At 42.2% G+C, this 17,201-nt stretch overlaps 1 long non-coding RNA gene across 2 annotated transcripts; it reads right to left on the bottom strand.

Moving 5' to 3' along the window:
• Positions 1-3,129: 3,129 nt before the first annotated feature.
• Positions 3,130-7,078, bottom strand: LOC112182796. Of its 2 annotated transcripts, XR_002929552.2 has the most exons (8): positions 6,562-7,078; positions 6,372-6,450; positions 6,147-6,212; positions 5,361-5,512; positions 5,030-5,192; positions 4,522-4,644; positions 4,008-4,100; positions 3,130-3,479 (listed from the first exon to the last, which is right to left on the bottom strand). It is a non-coding gene; the product is annotated as an uncharacterized LOC112182796 (long non-coding RNA). The 2 variants fall into 2 exon arrangements; XR_002929553.2 differs by lacking the exon at positions 4,008-4,100.
• Positions 7,079-17,201: the final 10,123 nt, after the last annotated feature.

The raw sequence follows: 17,201 nt of genomic DNA, 5'->3' as shown, positions 1-17,201 counted from the left end.
ACACAACAAAACCCTGTAAGCTTATGAAAGCTCGTATGAGTAACTCATGAACATCAATCAACAACTCACACACATCAGCTAAAGGAAACCATGCAGCCATGATTCCTTCTAACACTCCAAAACCTTTCCATCTAAAGGAAAACATAAATCACCGTTGTGAAAATGTTCTATTTGCTAACTTAACCATCAAGAAGCAAATCAAGTCTCATCTACACAATAAAAGAAGAATACTCACGGAATTCTCCTTTAACTACATACTTATGAGTCTCCAGCAACCTCGACCGTCACTCCCATAACCTATAATGGCAGACAGACTATCGCTCTATTGAAATCGTAACCACTCGTCCGACTACGGACGTGATTACCTATTTCCTGCCTTGGTCATCATCTGTGACATGCAGTTTCAGACCCCGTCTGGTCTCAAAATCAACATTTAGGTCACCATCTGTGCCCTATCACCATCTGTGCTCTATCACCATCTGTGCTCTGTCACCATCTGTGACACATGATCTTCAGACCCCGTCTGGTCATGAAATCAAACGTCAAGGTCACTGTCTGCAACCTATCACCATCTGTGATATGAAATCTTCTTAGACCCTATCTGGTCTTAAAGCTAAACGTTAAGTAAGTCGCAACCGACCTAAAAACGTTACAACATCTAGCTTCAGCTTTCCTAACCCTTGCTCACCATCTTTGACTCTTGGTACAAGGACCAATACATTTAAAATGAGTCACGCTTGACTCAAAAATGTAACATCAAGCTCAATACTTTTCACACAATAGAAAACATCTTTTTCCACAATATTGTTTCCTGAAAAGTCACATTCAACAATAATATGAACATCATCATGCATATTATTATTCATCACAATCATCCACAAGGATATATATATTTCACATAAATATATATATACGTAGACATTCGCTCAGGAACGCCTACTAATACCAACTATAGTTTGCAGTTAAATAATTAACGCCAAAACGATAATGGTAATTCTGTTCATAAAGAACCTTGTGAGATTACTCACCTCGAACTCCTGCTGCGTCTTCAATAAAGCACAAAACCGCCAATTCACAAATAATCGTCCACTGTACTTCGTCAAGTACCTATTCACATATGTTTCCAATTTAGTGACGATTCACATTTGATTTAAGTTCGAAACCTTCTGTTTTGAACTAAAACCCCCAAAGTGGCGCCAATCGAGGCAAAACCACATCCAAGACCTCCCAAAGTCTCCGAAATACGTCCACGATCGATGTGACCAAACCCACAAGTCGATCGGACGCTCGAATCCACACAGATCGAATAAATCGATCGGTATGAAACTGTAAAAATCATAACAATTTCATACGAACTCCAAAATTTACATATTATATATCAAAACGCTCGTATCAACGACTAGAACATATATAATACCACAAACAGTCCATTACATGGCCGGAACACTGCCGGAACGCCGCCACAGGCGGTGGCGCACCGCCGTCGGCCAAAACTCAATATTTCACAAAACTCCCAACATCAAAAAGCTTCATCTAAGCATGCTTGTGAACTTTCATAACTGGATCGAAGTCAGAAAACAAGCATAAAGGGTCGAAAACTACCTCACAAGATTTGGATTATTGCTCAAACTGAGTTGAACCGATTTCCACGTAAATCGATCAAAACAAACACCATAGATCGATCAGGAAGCCTATTATGAACTCAACCAAGGAAGCATGAAGCCACGAAGTCGCCGGAGTTGTGTTTTCATGCCGGGTCCGAAAACTCTAACTGTACAGCCTTGCAGCGCCGCACCCGGTGGATCTCGTCGCTAGAGAACACCACAGGGATGACCAGACGGAGGAGGCGAACCAGCTGACCAAGTTTCACGGCCGGAGATCGTCGCAGTTCGCCGGAAAAGCCGGGTCGGGTCACCGGGTTCGGGTCGGGTCAGTCGAAAATCTTTGATACTGAAGGTATCGACCGAGAGAGAAAAGAGAGAGAAAAAAAAAGAACTTCCGGAAAAGGAAAGTGGAATAATGAAATAATTTCTGATTTTTCCCTATTTATACTAAAATGGAAACTTCTTCCCATAGCCATAACTTCTTCATACGAACTCCGATTGACGCGTTCCGCATGTCCACGAACTCGTATCGACGCGCTCTACAACTTTCGTGAAGGAAGTTTTCCGAGAATCCCAACATATAAAAAGTCAAACTTCACAATACCCCCTAAACTGTGAAATTCGAATAATTATACGTACAAAAACTATTCCACTTCACATACAACCTACGAATAAAGCACAATAACAAATATTCGTACAACTAGTCCATTATTAATTACCAAAATTAAATAACGAAAATTCAGGTCATCACAGAAGAGAACCCACTTAATTTAACGTCTTATGGTGGTCGGACGACGAAGTGGAGAGGCGAAACTGGGTCGGGACCGGAGAGAGAGAGAGAGAGAATTTTTCCGAAAAAGGAAAGTTGGAATTTTTGGAATAATTTCCGGAAAAATCTCATATATACCAAAATGGAAACTTTTTCCGATGGCCATAACTTCTTCATACGAACTCTGATTTCAGCGTTCCGCATGTCTACGAACTCGTATCGATGCGCTCTATAACTTTCGTGAAGGAAGTTTTCAGAGAAATCCAACGTATAAAAAGTCAACCCCTAAAATCATATTCTTCAACTAATAATTCGTCCGAAACACTTCCGCTGCGTCCACAAGCCACGAAACCGTCCAATAACCACAAATTAGGTTCCGGAAAATCCTCGAAAAATAATAACGAATTTCTAGGGCACTACAAGAAATGCCAAAACTCTTACAATAATTTTTGGGTCTCAGTAGCGTGAGGTAATTGATCTAAAAACAATTGCTTTTGCGACGCCTATTTTGCGACGGCAACAACTTTTCGCGACGGCAAATTGAGCCTTTTGCGATGGAAATGTTAGCGTTGCAATAGGTGGCGTCACAAGATCCATTTGCGACGGTAAATTTCCGTTGCAAAAAGTATTTGCGACTGAAAACTGCTGTCGTCGCAATGGCTAAACTATTTGCGACGGATACTTTGCCATCGCAAAAAGATATGTCAGTTAAAAAAAAAAAAAAAAGGGGTGAATTAGTTGCGACGGATACTTTGCCGTCGCAAAAGAATATTTCATTTATAAAAAAATAATAATAAAAAAGGTGTGGATTGCACACCAAAGCTAGTATAATCCACCAAATATCATAAATTTAAAAATATTATGAAACCCATCATCTATAACCAACCAACAATCACAATTCTAAGACCAGCCAAAGATTGTTTAAAAAAAAGATGAGCCAAAGCAACCCATGCCAACACTGCAGCACCTTCATTAGAAGTAAAAAAATGGCCAGATTATCAACCCCAGATTATCAACCACAGCTGCTACTATGCATACTTTCAAATTTATATTAGAATCCACGCCAAAACACTTCTAGCTGGAGCAGCCCCATTCTTATCGAGTACCTGTAAAGATGAGAATTTTGATCAGTTAGCTAAAATAAACTAGTGGATCATGAACAATCTATTCTCGATCAGCTGATATCATTGAAAGAATCATGAATTATATAATTCTGCACTTTTGAGAGAGCAAAGTACTTGTATATTTGAGATTCTGAAACCACTGATTCTTATCTGCAGTTTGCATTAAACCCCAATCCTATAATTTCAACTTAGAAAGAAAAACTTAAGCTCATCTATATACCAGTAATATGTTCATCAATTTCCTAAATTTCAATCAAGGCTCATGTATACATATACGACTTGAGTATTTGTTCATCATCCAAAAAGGACTTATTTGTAAGAATTTTCCTCTATTCATTTTGAATTCGTAAGTAATCATATATGGAACAACATAGGTAGATACAATAACAGATAGATGAATCTCCTAAGTATGAAAACATCTATACAGATAATGTCAGTAATTTCCATGTTATAGGCTTCTAGCAATATCAAAAGTAATTTTCACAAAACACCTAATCAACTACAAAATACCTTATTTAACACTTGGCAGTGTTTCAGGACTTCTATTTGTGGGTCGACCAAATCAAAAACCATTTGAATACATAATGTACTTAGCAGGTTAATCTGTAACAAACAAATTAAAATAGACACTATCACTCTGTTTCTACTATGAACGCTTTCATTATGTTGAACTAACACCTTGACAGGGAAGATCTTTTGTTCACCAAGAGTAGTAGTTCATTAAGTGTTTTATTAAAGAATGATGGAACTACTTGCCTATTTCTAGTGAATGTGACCACTGGTAGGCCGATGGACAGACAGTTGCATGGGAATATAAATTGCCAATACAAAGATTAGTTTGATAAACATTAAATGGCATGTGACATTCAATGATTTCAACATATTCTAGTTAATCATTCATGTAGATTCAGATGCACCATTTTCATATCCACAGCTCACATGGTCATTTTGTATTTTAAGTCCTTGACTACAAAGGAGGGGGAAAAAACAAGGAAAAAGAAAAAAAAATGCAAGTCTCTGGTACCTGTAATGACAACATCTGTGAGACCATCCCCATGAATAAGGCTTATATGCCTTCCTCCTAACCTCTCTCTCTCCCTCTTCCATAAGAAGGCAATGGCTCAATAATCGGCCATTCCTTTGGATCCTACGAATAAAGCAGAAAATAACCTCATTAAGCAAAAACTGCACAATACATTAGGGTTTTGAGAAGTAAATATGAATATGATCCGAGGCATGGAGATGGAACTATAGTCAGTAAGAATTTATTATTACTATTAACTTATCCACCATAGAAATTGCTCTTCACTTGAAAGCAAAGTTGTTAGAATATCAAAGAAACAGAATCATACCCAACTACAATTCAAGAAACCTTTATGTGGCTGTGACAATATAGCACCCACAATAAAAACAAATAATATACTTTGATGGATTTTAACAAAGAATAAGAATAATAGTTTAATCTGTAAAATTGATATACTCATTACCAGATATACGATTAGTAAAAATGAGACCTTGGCAACCAGATATACCTTCATTTTTACTGGTGTTAATCCTTTTTTCTTCTTTGAAAAATACAGAAAACCAACAACAATAGAATCAAAAGTACTCCACCACCAACAACAATCCCCACAATCAGCCCCGTCCTATTCTTCCTACTAGTTGGATGGTTCAGAACGATAGTAGGTGGGAAATCTGCAAGTATAAAAGCATTGCAGTCAACAAACAGCATAGAAGCTCTTTGTAATAACATCCATCAGAACCTGAATGTATATGCTTAGTTTGCAACTGAAATTTGAGCGCTATATTGTTATTAGCCGGTGTAGCACTGATGGCTGAAATAACAGGTCCATAAGTACCAACCTCAGGTACGCAGCAAGTCCCCTTTCCAGCCCAAAAGAGATTAATTTCAAGGTAGTTGTGTGAGCTAGGGCCTTGTATTCCTTCTGAACGGCTTGCAAAGATTTCCCACCTGCCTCCTTTCATATATCAAAATCCTTCGAAACTAGAATTCCCTGAAAACAAAATAAATAGAGAAGCTATGATATATATCAAATACACGTCTCCCAAGATTTTTCCTTGGAGTATCTAGGATTTGTTGTTCTGCAAACTGGAGTTTGACTGTGTAGACACCATTTTCCATCCCCAAGCCATAGTATCTAAGTGAATGTGTTATATGACCAAGAATGACAGACATACTCAAAGCCACAACAAGCTCAAAACAATATAAGATTACTACTATAAATAAGATTTACAGAATGTTTTAGGCTTTTAGCTGTAAGCCTGGAACTCATATTACTCTTACTATTTCTTTCATCAAAATGTTATCGAGTAGCCCAATTAAGATTATTCTAGTGGTGAGAAATATCTACTTACTCCTAAATTTAGATTAACAAATATGAACTTGTACCTTTGTAAAGTTATTTTTTGTAGTTGTAAGCATTTAGTATCCAGAGTTAACTAGAAAAAGAAAAGTGAGATATTCAAAATCCTTTTAAGTTATTGTAAAATAGATACTGTACAATCCAGATAAACCAAGAGCATGTACAGCCTGTTCATCAGCACAGAGATGGAAATATAAACACACATTATCAGCAAACTCCATTGTGCATTACAGTGATGCTTATCAGTAAATACTGATCCACTTACACATTAAGAAGGGACGAGCTTTTATTTTCAGGAGGGCTACCATTCAACTTGTTGTTTTGAAGAAACCTAAATATGATGGCAGAAAAACACACCTAAGTACTTGGAGCGTATGCTGGGGAGGAATTCAAAGCAGTAATCGTAAAATTGAGACAATCAACGACTAAAATGCCCACAAAATATAGAAACCTAACAACTTCCACATGACATCTGAAAGAGAATGCTTACTAAATCGAGCTAGGGTTTAATCCCGAAGCTCTTCCAAGCTTCGCGCTTCAGCCTCTGAAAGTTTACCAACCTCAAAAACCTAGAATCGAGAAAGAGGAATAGAATAACAGAGAAAATAGTTGAAAATTAAATTAGAGCTAAAATCAAAGATACTCGCGCATCAATTTCATTGTGAAACATAATATTTTACCTTTGAAATTCGGAATTGCTTGCAGAGCACCGACTCAGAGATTTGGTACTACTCAAAGGCTTGGTTTTCAGATCCGGAAAAAGAGTGACGGCGGCGGTGATGATGATGCCGACACCGGCGATGGCGCGGTGCTTCTTGGGCATTATAGTCAACTCCGTCAGCCATCACAGTGATTCCACGACCACCATATCTATAGAGTGATTGAGAGAGGAAATAATAGAGGGGGTTCTGTTCGGGGTGGCCATCCAAGAGGAGACGAAAAAGAGCAGAGAGAGAGAGAGAGGAGGAGAAGAAGATCGAAAAGAGAGCAGCCACACGTCTAGATGACTCGGTTTTTCTTTTCTTTTTTCCTAATAATTCACACTACGGCGTGGCTAAAGTGTTGCAATTAGTTTTAATTATACGACGGGAATATTATATCCGTCGCAGAAACTCAAATATATACTACGGCAAAATAGGGCGTAGCTTGCGCCGTCGCAAAAGGTGACTTTTTGAGACAGAAAATTTTTCCGTCGCAAATTTCCGAAGCAATTGCAATTCTTTTTAGTAGTGTTGACAACAATATTAAAGCAATCGGTTAGGTCGCTTACCGAATTGAGTTGGGCGATTAATTGTATATCTACTATTAGGTTTGGGAGCAATTTCATACAAAAAAATTAAGGGCAAAAGTTATAATTAGTCCTCGTGGTTTAGGGTCATGACTGTGTTTGCCCCTGTGATTTAAAAATATCTAATTTTGGTCATTTAGTTTGATATATCAACTAATCTTCGTCTAACTATAACATTCTGTCTAACACCTAGTTGCAGATCTTTATTAAGGCTACAGTGGACCATTCCCTTCCCCCCACCCTGAGTGACCAGTAATTTTTCCTTTATTTGTTCTTTTATCAGAAAGCAGGGGATTCAAAAAACAAAAAATGACAATTGTTTGATCTACTTGACCAAATGCTAGTTCGCCAATGGCAAATTGTTTGAATTTTTAATTATTCATTTTTTTTTTATTTCAGAGTAAAGACAGAGATAAGCATATGCATATCATAGTGACAAATTTATATACCATTAATAGCCTCACCATAAGGAATGTCAAAACTCTTATAATAATTTTTTGGTCTCAGTAGCATGAGGTAATTGACAACAGTATTAAAGCAATCGGTTAGGCCGCTTACCTAATTGAGTTGGGCCATTAATTGTATATCTACTATTAGGATTGGGAGTAATTTCATACAAAAAAATTAAGGGCAAACGTTATAATTAGTCCTCATGGTTTAGGGTCATGACTGTGTTTGCCCCTGTGATTAAAAAATATCTAATTTTGGTCATTTAGTTTGATATATCAACTAATCTTCATCTAACTATAACATTCTGTCTAACACCCAGTTGCTGATCTTTATTAAGGCCAGAGTGGGCCATTCCCCTCCCCCCACCCTGAGTGACCAATAATTTTTCCTTTATTTTTTCTTTTACTAGAAAGCAGGGGATTCAAAAAACAAAAAATGACAATTGTTTGATCTACTTGACCAAATGCTAGTTCGCCAGTGGCAAATTGTTTGAATTTTTAATTTTTCAATTTTTTTTTTATTTCAGAGTAAAGACAGAGATAAGCATATGCATATCATAGTGACAAATTTATATACCATTAATAGCCTCACCATAAGGAATGTCAAAACTCTTATAATAAATTTTTGGTCTCAGTAGCATGAGGTAATTGACAACAGTATTAAAGCAATCGGTTAGGCCGCTTACCTAATTGAGTTGGGCCATTAATTGTATATCTACAATTAGGTTTGGGAGCAATTTCATACAAAAAAAATTAAGGGCAAATGTTATAATTAGTCCCCATGGTTTAGAGTCATGATTGTTTTTGCCCCTGTGATTTAAAAATTTCTAATTTTGATCATTTAGTTTGATAGATCAACTAATCTTTGTCCAACTATAACATTATGTCTAACACCTAGTTGCTGATCTTGATTAAGGCTAGACCACCACTGTCTCTGGAGGTTTAGGGTTTAGGGTCTTATGGAGATGTGAGTGAGTGTGTCTACGAAATTAGAGAGAGAGAGAGAGAGTGAGAGAGGAAATGAGGGGTAATTGTATGAGATTTGAATGTCTGAGGAGTAATTTGTTAAAATTAGGATAGTATGGACCGAACTGTTAGCGCCCTAAAGGTACAGGGAGTGACAAGTAATTAACGCTGATTGACGAAGCGGGTTGCCCGATGACGCAAGCGGCGATCAATAGGGTGAAGCGAGTGTTCAAGCTTCCCGCTGAGGAATAAGCAAGCATCGTCTCTGCCAGCGGGGTACGCAGCTGTACATGAGGCGGTGTTTCGCTAGGGGGTTCGGTTTCCGCTGCTGCCGAACATTTAGATATTATTGTGTGAATTCGACATCGCGTTTGGACAAGTCTGTTTAAACATGTGGAAGCTGCTAATGGGGTTGAACACCTTGTGGAGCTTGTCTGGTTGCGAGGGTCCGACCGTGGACAAGGTTTTCCATTTCTATGAGTTGGTCTACGTTAAGAGAAAGGGGTGTAGCGGGCAAGTGAACCTGAGTCGGCGCACCAGGGTGCCTCGTCTGATCGAGAATCCTCCTGACTCAATGTCCCCTTGGCGGGCAACCTACTGCGTCGCGACTGAGGGTTGGGAGTACGACGCGGCCTTGAATAAAAAAGAGCCAACCTTTAGGATTAAGTCAAAGTTTCAAACTATCCGAGGTTACCGCTGATCCTTTTTATGTTTTTTTTTTTTTTTCCGTTGCTTCTTAATTCCGCAATACTCAAAACTAACGCTTCCCTTCTTCTTTGCTTGTGTAGCGGGGCTGCGATTTGTGTTTAACTCCGGAGGAAGAGTGCCGTGTTGCTAGAATCACCGGTTGCTGGAAGAATCGCAACCTTCTAGATTTGTGGTTGCTGACTGGTTGGGAGTTGCTAGTGCAATTAAACTTGACCCGGTTTCCCAGGTAGCTACAGCTGAGTACACACCATACTATCTTCTTCTCTTGTTTTTTTTTTTTTTGTGTTCTCTTGCGCTATCGGTATAACTTGGTGTTGGTTTTGCAAATCCCATTCCCGGTACCAAGTTAGGTCGTGCGGCATTTGAAAAAGCCATGGACAGCGCCGGGCTCGATAATTATCTTTATTTCATGTTTGTAGGGTCCTGAATGCACAGAAAACCACTATCGACCCTAGGACAAAGGAGGTTAGCCCTGCCGAGAAAGAGGATGTCTTGGAGATGCCTCATCAGTCCCATCTCCCTGCTGTCGGGGAAACAGTTGTGCATCCAACCACCACCCGATCGGAGCGCCCAGTGACAGATGGCAGGCGATAAGAGAAAGTCACGGAGAGGCCTGTTGGTATGAACCGCGTGGTTCAAAAGGAGAGAACTGCGGCGCGAAAAGAGCTTGGCGTCTGCGAGGTCATCACCATAGCAGGCCTGGAGCCGGATGCCTCATCGAGGCCGACTACTGCTGGCATGGTGTAGCCTCGGGTGCCACCATGCAAAGGAAGCGGCTGCAGAATTATGGTGAGAAGGGTGACGACGCGGTGGACAACATGCCTCTTTCCTAGCACCAGCAACAAAAAAGGGAGCGAAAGGATGGTCAGGCTGTCGTTGCTGATGCCGGCGGGGAGGTGCCATCGAACGACCTTGACTCCTTCGCCTCTTATGTTTAATTCCTCACCAACCGTGAGCGGGACCTTTTCTTCAGCATCTGTGAGCTGTTGGGGTTCGGAGGCATGGACGGTACTGTGCTTGATACTCCTTTGCAACAGTAGCAGTTTAGCTCGGCCTTCAGCCATCTCTCCGTCAAGCTAAATGAGTTGTTCTTGGCGGTCTCCAAACCATCCGCCGTGGAGGTTCAGTTGCGCACCGAAGTCGACAGTTTGAGGCAGGAGCTGGCAGATGTAAAGAAACGGCTCCAGGAGTGTGAGCACCAACTCTCCACGGCGGAGGTTGACTAGGTGGATGCGCGGGGCAAGCTGGAGGTTGCCGTCAATCGAGACTTGCAGTACAATGCCCAGGTGTCGGAGCTGCAAGAGGAGATTGCCCGCGTTGGCGAACAGTTGGAGGCCAAGGTGAAAAGGTTGGACATTGTGCAGCGGGAGTCCGCCGCCCGATCGGAGGGGGTGAAGCGTTTGCAATGTCGGGTAGAGGGTTGGGAAGTGGAGAAGGCAACATTAGGCACCGCGTTTGTTGAAGCCTTTAAGAAGTCGCAGGAGTACAAAGAAGCACTGACGAATGCCGGCATAGCGGGTGCTACGGCCAACTTTCATAAGCTGGATGCTAAGGGTGTGATCAACTGGGATAAGGCAGCCCAAATGCAAGTAGAGGCAAGTCAGCCACAAACTACCGAAGGTGAACCAAACTCCTCTCAGCCCGAAGGTGTGCGGTCCGATAGCGATTAGTCTGTCCAATGGATAGGTGACGGCTCCCAGCAGTCCCCCATGCCGAATGTCTCCGATGCTTCCCACGCCCAGTTCATGGCTGCCAATACCCGTGATGATGGAACGATGATTACTCAAAGTCCTACCGCCCTCGGGTTTGACCAAATGAGCCTTTCAGTGGCTCAACCCGCACAGGTAGAAGGTGATGGTGCTGCAGCCCCTCAAGGAGAGTCGCGAGATGCTTAGGTTTTATTTTGTATTGCCACTGAGTCCTTTAAGCTTTGTATTGGAACACTGTCTTGGTTGGGGAGTCCCCACCTGAATTTTTAATGAAGTGATGTTATTTTTTCTGAATTTTTCTAAGTGTGGGATTGCTGCTGGAAAATACTTGTTTTGTTTGAGTGTTGGTATACCGCTAGAGCTTTTCTTACACTTTTGTTTGTCAATGAAACATTAAGGGAATTACAATTGTTCTAAGTGCACAAAGTAGCGGACGTGGTCCGCTAAATGTTGTTGGCATTTCCAGTTAACTGTTTGTGCTATGGAGAACAATGGTTTGAATAATTCCTCGTTTCATTGATAGCTGAGAGATCAGCGTTTACAAAAGAATGAGAGTACCCATTGGGTAGCTTCCCTAAGCTAAATATTGTACAAAAATTTATCTAATTCAAGATGCTCATGGGTCTGCGGTAGGATTACTTGTAGTAATACCGGAGGTGTTCTGTATTCCAAGGGTGGGTCTTAGGGACGCCATCCTTGTCCCTTAAGTAGAAAGTACCAGGGTTGACGACCTCTACTATTTGGTATGGTCCTTCTCAAGTGGGACGTAGTGCTATTGGCGGTGGAATGACTTCCTTAATGACCCAGTCTCCAAGTTGGAGGTTCCGGGCTTTGACTCTAGCGTTGTAGAAACGTGATACCCGTTGCTTATTTTGCAAATTGTGCAATTGGGCCTTGTGGTGTTTCTCCTCGAGGAGATCCTTATCGAGGTTGATGCCCTCGCCGTTGGTCTCGGCACTGTATACCTGGACCATAGTAGTAGGTTGTGTAACTTCGATGGGCAGGACGACCTCTGTTCCGACATCATGTTGAATGCTGTTTCACCGTTAGCGGATGTTGGGGTTGTCCTGATGGCCCACAAGACCTCCGGGAGCTTTTCTGCCCATAAGCCCATGGAGTCATTAAGCTTCTTCTTGAGCAATTTCTTGATTATCTTGTTTGCTGCTTCAACCTGCCTGTTGGTTTGGCGGTGCGCCACAGATGCATAGCGCATCTTGGTGCCCAGATTAGCGGTAAAAAATATGATCTCGTCGTTGTTGAACTGTGCCCGTTGTCTGTGATGATGTTTTTCCAGAGGAAGTGGGTTACTTTGGCGGTACTGATGGCAGTCAGCGGTTCCGCTTATATCCATTTGCTGTTGTAATTGATGGCGACGATGATGTACTTGAACTATCCCCTCGCGGTTGGTAATTTGCCAACTAGGTCAAGGCCCCAAGTGGAGAGAATCCATAGGCCGATGATTATTAAGAGGGTCTCCGCTGGGGCATGAGAGAGGTCAGCGTATTGCTGACACTTGTGGCAGGACTTGAAGACTTCTCTGGCATCGTCGTCGAGCGTGGGCCAAAAGTACCATCACCACATAGTGTCATTTGCCAGAGATCTGGCGCCTGAATGATTTTTACACTGCCCTGCATATATCATTGCCAGAACCACCTTTCCTTCTTCTAGGGTCAGGCATCGGAGGTTGGGGTAGGTGAATCCTTGGCGCGGTAAAGCTTGACTTTCTGCATGTTATAGCGGGTTGCTCTCAGCTTGAGCTACCGTGCTCCGACCTTGTTGGTTAGCAGTGTTCCGTTGTGCTTGTACTATATTATTTCATCCATCCAGCTCGGATTGACCTCAATGTTGAAATTTTCCGCTAGGGTTTTGGTGATGCTTGGCTTGTCAAAGCATTCTACCCTTGTGTCCGTCGGATTTTGGTGTTGTTGAGCGGTTGGCAATCTTGCGAGAGAGTCTGCCTTAGCATTCTTTTCTCTGGGAATTTGTGTGATGGTGTGGAACTTGAATTTCCTGAATAGGGTTTTTACGTACTCTAAGTACGCCGTTAGCTGTTTGTCCTTGGCCTAGAAGCTGTTGTTGACTTGGTTGACGACTAGTTGGGAATCACTGAATAAGTTGACACTATCAGTTCCTGAGTCAATGGCGAGGAGCAGGCCTGCAATGAGTGCTTCATACTCCGCCATGTTTTTTGAAGCTGTGAAGTTGAATTTTAGCACGTACTCCACGTTCAGTCCCCCTGGCCCTATCAAGATGATTCCCGCTCCGCAGGCCTTGGCGCAGCCTGAGCCATCGACATAGAGGTTCCACTCTAACTGTTTTTTGGATGTTGGTTCCTCGGTGGTTGCCATGCTGTGCTACCTTCTTTTGCCCCTAAGGTGGGTTCATCTTGACGTTCAATGAGCTCAGCGATGAACTCCGTTGCCGCTTGGCCTTTCATAGACGTTCGTGGTTTGTACTCTACGTCGAACTCAATGAGCTCGATGACCCATTGGCTGAGGCTACCGGAGTGTTCGGGGTTTTGCATTACTTGCTTCAGCGATTGGTTTGTCAGGACATGAGTTGTATAGGCTTGGAATTATTGGTGGAGATGTCTAGTGGCAACAACAAGTGTGAGAGCGAGCTGCTCCAGGGGTTGTATCTTGTCTCAGCGCCGTTCATACCTCTGCCGGCGTAGAATAGCTGGAGCTCGTCTTGTCCCTCTCTTCGTACGATGGCGCAGCTTACCGCTGATGTGGATATCGCGAGGTATATGTAAAGTATCTCACCCTGTATGGGAATGGAGAAGAGTGGGATTGCCGCTAAATATTCTTTCAAACTCTGGAATGCCGCTTCACAGTCCAGGGTCCAATCAATTTCCTTCTTGTGGGTCCTCTTCATGGCTTTGAAGAATGAGAGACATCTGTTAGTAAGCTTAGAGATGAAACGAGAAAGGGCGGTTAGCTTACCCTAGAGGCTCTGAACATGCACCTTCCACTCTGGGGACTTCATGTTGAGGATGTAGCCTAAAAATTTGCTAGCAGTGACGCCGAAAAATCACTTCTCGGGGTTGAGGCGTATACCTTAGGCTAAGAGAATGGCGAATATGATGTGGAGGTTTGCCACGTGTCGTCCTCGTATACCTCTATTATTTTGCCTAGGTGCTCCGCGAACATGGCGTTCATCAACCGCTGGTATGTTGCTCCAGCATTCTTCAATTCTAAAGGTATGACATTGTAGCAGTATAGGCCTTTATCAGTTGTGAAGGTGGTGCATTCTTGATCACCGGGGTTCATCTTTATTTGGTTGTATCCGGAGAAAGCATCCATCATGCTGAGCAGCTCGTGTCCCGTTGTTGCGTTGACCAGCTAGTCAATGCGGGGTAGCGGGAAACTATCCTTGGGGTATGCCTTGTTAGGACCTTTGAAGTCTACGCACATTTGCCATTTTCAGCTAGGCTTCTTAACCATGACCAAGTTGGAAATCCATTAGGGATAATTGACTTGGCAGATGAACCCAATGCCTTGTAGCTTTGCGACCTCTTCCCCTATTGCACGATATCTTTCTTCTTCAAAGGCCCTTCTCTTCTGTTTGATTGGATAGAAAGATGGTTTAATACTTAACTTGCGCGTGATGATTTCAGGGGAGATGTCGAACATGTCGGTGTAGGACCATGCGAACACAGCGGCGTTTTCTCGCAGAAATTGTGTGAGTTCCGCAGCTATCTCTGGGGCGAGCTGAGCGACAATGCGGACCGTCCGCTCAGGGTGTTTGTTAAAGATGCTGATGACCTGTAAGGATGTTTCCGGGTTGACAAGTTCCTTTTTTACATACTTCTTTTTGTCGTCTCTAGGGTCTTCAATTGCATCCGTCAGCTGCACATGATTTCCTATCGTTAGGATCTTATGGCGGCGCATTGACCGCGCCACTGTTGTTGAGTAGCATGCTCGTGCTAGCTGTTGGCTTCCCTTCACAGAGCCCGTGCCATTGGGTGTAAGGAACTTCATGAGAAGCATGTACTCGACGATGATGCACTTTAGCTTGTTGAGTGTGGGTCGTTTCATCTTGATCCCCGAACCGCACAGTCGTAAATTGAAGTGCGGAGAATTCTCGATCTTCAGAATGTAGCAGACTGATGCGTTTTCTGATATCGCTAAATTGACAAGATCACATATACCTGCTACAAACGTGTCTGCAAGGATTGATGTCCCTAAAAATCATGGACATGGCGCCACCCCTAGGGGTATTGGGCATGGCGCCTCCACCACTAATAGTGATGGCAATGTGGCTCAAGCCGGGCTCCCAGCAAGGAAACGTGGGAGACCCAAAGGTTCGATGGATTCTCGCCCGAGAAAGAAAGTGAGTTTGGCACAGAAAGATCCATTAAACATCGACATAAATAACCCGTCTCATGAAGATATTCCGGATTATGGTTATGTCCAAGAAACATCATTGGGGGACACTCCAATGTTAGAACCAATTCCAGGGAATAGGGAGATCTCCATGAATTACACTAGTGTACATGAGACGTTGAATCGAAATTCTATTATCCTTGATGATGTGTTTGCATATTCTATTGCTCAAGGAATTATAGAACACGATGATATCGAACCTCACTCCGTTGAGGGATGTCAACGAAGAGCAGACTGGCCTAAATGGAAAGATGCAATCCAGGTTGAATTGGATTCACTAACGAAGAGACAGGTATTTGGGCCTATAACGCTAACACCCCCAAGTATAAAGCCTATTGGCCATAAATGGGTCTTTGTTAGAAAGCGTAATGAGAAAAATGAGGTTGTTAAATACAAAGCCTGCCTTGTGGCGCAAGGTTTCTTACAACGCCCTGAAATCAACTACGAGGAGACATATTCTCCCGTAATGGATGTTATAACGTTCTGCTACCTTGTCAGTTTGGTAGTTTCCGAAAAACTTGACATGCAGCTTATGGATGTGGTTAGAGCATATCTCTATGGGGATCTAGATTCAGAGATATATATATATATATATATATATATATATATGAAGGTTCCAGATGGACTTCAATTACCCAAGTCAAGTGGCTCTAAACCACGAAGCGCGGTTTCAATAATATTGAGATGCTCACTATATGGATTGAAACAATCCGGATGGATGTGGTATAACCGTCTAAGTGACTACTTGATTGGGAAGAGATATGTCAACAATGAAATATGCCCATGCATGTTTATAAAGAGGACAAGTTCCGGATTTGCAATTGTAGCAGTTTATGTCGATGACATGAACCTAATTGGAACTCTAAATGAGTTAAAGGAAACTGCTAAGTACTTGAAATCCGAATTTGAGATGAAAGATCTTGGGAAAACACGGTTTTGCCTCAGACTAGAACTCGAGCACCGTAGTGATGGGATTATGATCCATCAGTCAGCATATACTCAAAAATTATTAAGGCTCTTTAATGAAGATAAAACAAAGCCTATGAGTACTCCCATGATCGGTCATAGTCTTGAGCCTGAAAAAGATCCGTTTCGTCCAAGGGATGAGGAAGAAGACTTATTAGAGGCTGAAGTTCCCTATCTAAGTGCAATAGGCGCATTATTGTACTTAGCTCAATGCACAAGACTGGACATCTCATTCACAGTGAACTTGTTTGCTCGACACAGTTCTGCACCAACACGCCGCCATTGGATTGGCATAAAGACAATCTTTTGATACTTGAGAGGTACGATTGATATGGGTTTGTTCTATCCCTACAGAGAGAAAAGAAATAACGGAAGTGTGGGATCGGACTCCACAAGGCAAAACGCCACCTTCCGTGCTCCTCCTCCCTTCCATCAAAATGACAACGATGTCTTGATGGGTTTTGCTGATGCATGGTATCTCTCTGATCCTCACAAAGGTCGCTCCCAAACGGGTTATGTATTTCCCATGGGAAGCACTGCGATATCTTGGAGGTCTACAAAGCAGACCCTTGTTGCTACTTCCTAAAATCATGCAGAGATTATCACTCTACATGAAGCCGTGCGAGAATGCATATGGCTAAGGTCTGTAGTTAGACACATTCGAGGAACTTGTGGTTTGAAGTCTACCACAGATGAACCTACATGCATTTATGAAGATAATGCAGCTTGTATTGAGCAAATAAAGTTAGGTTTCATCAAGGGCGACAACACCAAGCATATATCGCCTAAGTTCTTTTACAATCAGCAACAACAAACACTTCTAAATATTGAAGTGAATCAAATCCG

This window comes from Rosa chinensis, chromosome 1 (genome assembly GCF_002994745.2).
Source record: "Rosa chinensis cultivar Old Blush chromosome 1, RchiOBHm-V2, whole genome shotgun sequence".
Classification (NCBI taxonomy): Eukaryota; Viridiplantae; Streptophyta; class Magnoliopsida; order Rosales; family Rosaceae; genus Rosa; species Rosa chinensis.
Note: the sequence above shows the minus strand (reverse complement) of the source record. Positions and strands in the feature narration are given on the sequence as shown.